We start from the raw sequence: 2,359 nt of genomic DNA, 5'->3' as shown, positions 1-2,359 counted from the left end.
TCATCTGTAAAATGGGGCTAAGATCCCCCCTCTACAGGGTCTTGAGAATTAAATGACTAGTAGATGGGAGAGGGATTTCTGAGGTAGGGCCAATTCTGTGGCTGTGTATTTTCAGAGGGACAGAGAAACCTAGGAAATGGTTGCCTCAAGGATGAAGCCCTTGGTGGAGCCTGCAGCATCAGGGCCCAGCACAGTGACTGTCATACAACAGGTGCTCCATAAAGTTTTGTGGTTGATAATTGATGTAGTTATATTGAACCATAACCATTGGTGATCATGGGGCAGGTAATTAAAGCCTGCAGAAAAAGTTACAACCTAAGAATTTAAGAAATAAGGTCCTGAAGTTTTTGTTTAATTGCATCAATTTCTGTATTTTATGTGAATTTCTAAACTGCAGTAAGTTTTGAATGAGGTTAATCTTGCCTAATGTAATAAATGAGTCTGTTGACTGAGAGCTCCCCAAACTAAAAAGTACAGTGCTTGAAATTGTGTTCTTTATGGTTGCAGTGTTGGTAAAACACTAATATGCAGAAAATAAAGGAATTGCACTGTGCAAAAACCAAAACCAAAAACAAAAAAACAACCTTCTGCTGGTGCTGCCAGCTGTCCCAGAGCATGGACAGAGACACAGAGGCACAGAACTTGAGCCAGGGTTCCCTTGGACAATGAGAAAACAGGGGATACATGGAGCAGGGGGCTTGCAGCCAGGACAGCTTCAGAGCTCTGTGTGGCACACTAGCCTTGGTACACGTTGTTGGCGGAGATGACTGCCACACCAGTCAAGATGGCCACCACATCAGTCAAGATGGCCGCCCCACCATACAAGATGGCTGCTGCACGACTGCCCCAAAAAGCAGCATTCACTGGGTAACAAGAGCCCCACTGAGACTGGATTCAAAACAGAAAACCTTAATTGTTAAACTGTTACCAGATTCCAAATGGAGTGAGTCAAAACCCAGGGCAGCCTAAACTCTCCAAGGAATAAGAAGAAACCAGTCAGCCCATCCCTGTGCCCCTGAGAATGCTGGGTAATTACTTTTTCCCCTTTGTCTTTCTGTTTTCTTTTAGCAGAGCCACCAAGAAGCAGCAACAAAAATCAGTTAAAGCTCCCAAAGTGCTTCTTCCCCCAGAAATCTTTTATAAAAGGTGAAAGATTTACAAGACCTGAAGAGCAAACCAAGCAGGATAATTGTTTTTGGAATGACCCCAATATTTTCACCCCGGCGACCCTGGCTGGGCATCTTGCCCCATATTTATGATTCCTGGTCCTCTGCGCACCGCTGGGCGACCTTTCTGAGCCCCCTCTGTGAGCCCCCAGTCCCTTATCGGGCCTGTAACTCACCCTGACGTTATCTCTCGGGAGGGTTTTATGCACTTTAATTTAACTCCTCTCATCATTATTTCCCGGACTTCAAGGTTTTCTCTTTCGAGCTGCCCTTCCTGGGACAAGCATAATCTGTTTGCCATCAAGCCCAATAAATATGTTTGTGCGGGAGATGGGAACCGTTTGGGGAGAGTGGCTCAGGCCTGGGAAGCGGCCTCCAGCTTTTAGTCCTTTCTGGGCAGCCAGGGCTGGTCCGTGTGCCCTTGAGCCCCTGTCCCTGTGGGAGCCCCTGCCTTAGCTCTGAGGCTGGGTGGCCAGATGTAGCAAAAGAAAATACAAGACATCCAGTTAAATGTGAATTTCAGATAAACAATGAATTTTTTTAGTATAAGTATGTCCCATTCAATACCTGTTTAAAAAATTATCCCCTGTTTATCTGAAATTTGTGTGTCGTATTTTATAGGACAGCTTCTAGGGGCTGTCCCACTCGCTCCTCCAAATGCAGATTAATATATTGGAGTTACCATAACAAAGTAGCACAGACTGGGTGGCTTAAACAAAAGAAATTTATTTTCTTACATTTCTGGAGGCTAGAATTGCAAGATCAAGGCATCAGCAGGGCTGGTTTCTTCTGAAGTCCCTCTCCTTCTGACGGCCCCCTTCTCCCTGCGTTCTCACCTGGTCGTCCCTCTGTGCATGTCCTAATCTCCTCTTCTTACAAGGACACAAGTCATGTTGGCTCAGGGCCCACCCTGACGACCTCATTTTAATCCAGTTACCTTTTTGAAGACCCACCTCCAAATACAGTTATATTCTAAGGTACAGGGGTGGGGACTTCAACATATGAATTTGATGGAGACACATTTCAACCCATAACAAAGGGTGTTTAATCACCTCCCATCAGAAAGTCCCAGGGTCTGGAGCTTACTCCAGGGCAGCCCGTTGAAGACAAGAACATTGCTTGTCTGGCCACCATCGGTTCCCAGCACCTGCCCAGAGCCTGGCTCAGAGCAGGCCCACAGTGAATGCAGTCAG

At 46.2% G+C, this 2,359-nt stretch overlaps 1 non-coding gene across 1 annotated transcript; it reads right to left on the bottom strand.

Annotated features, from left to right (window-relative positions):
• Window positions 1-1,071: 1,071 nt before the first annotated feature.
• On the bottom strand, window positions 1,072-1,184 carry LOC116280391 (U5 spliceosomal RNA). Its single transcript, XR_004189780.1, has one exon. It is a non-coding gene; the product is annotated as a U5 spliceosomal RNA (small nuclear RNA).
• Between the last annotated feature and the right edge of the window lie 1,175 nt (window positions 1,185-2,359).

The sequence above is a fragment of the Vicugna pacos genome, chromosome 4, assembly GCF_048564905.1.
Source record: "Vicugna pacos chromosome 4, VicPac4, whole genome shotgun sequence".
NCBI classification, from domain to species: domain Eukaryota; kingdom Metazoa; phylum Chordata; class Mammalia; order Artiodactyla; family Camelidae; genus Vicugna; species Vicugna pacos.
This window is presented reverse-complemented; position numbering and strand designations above follow the sequence as displayed.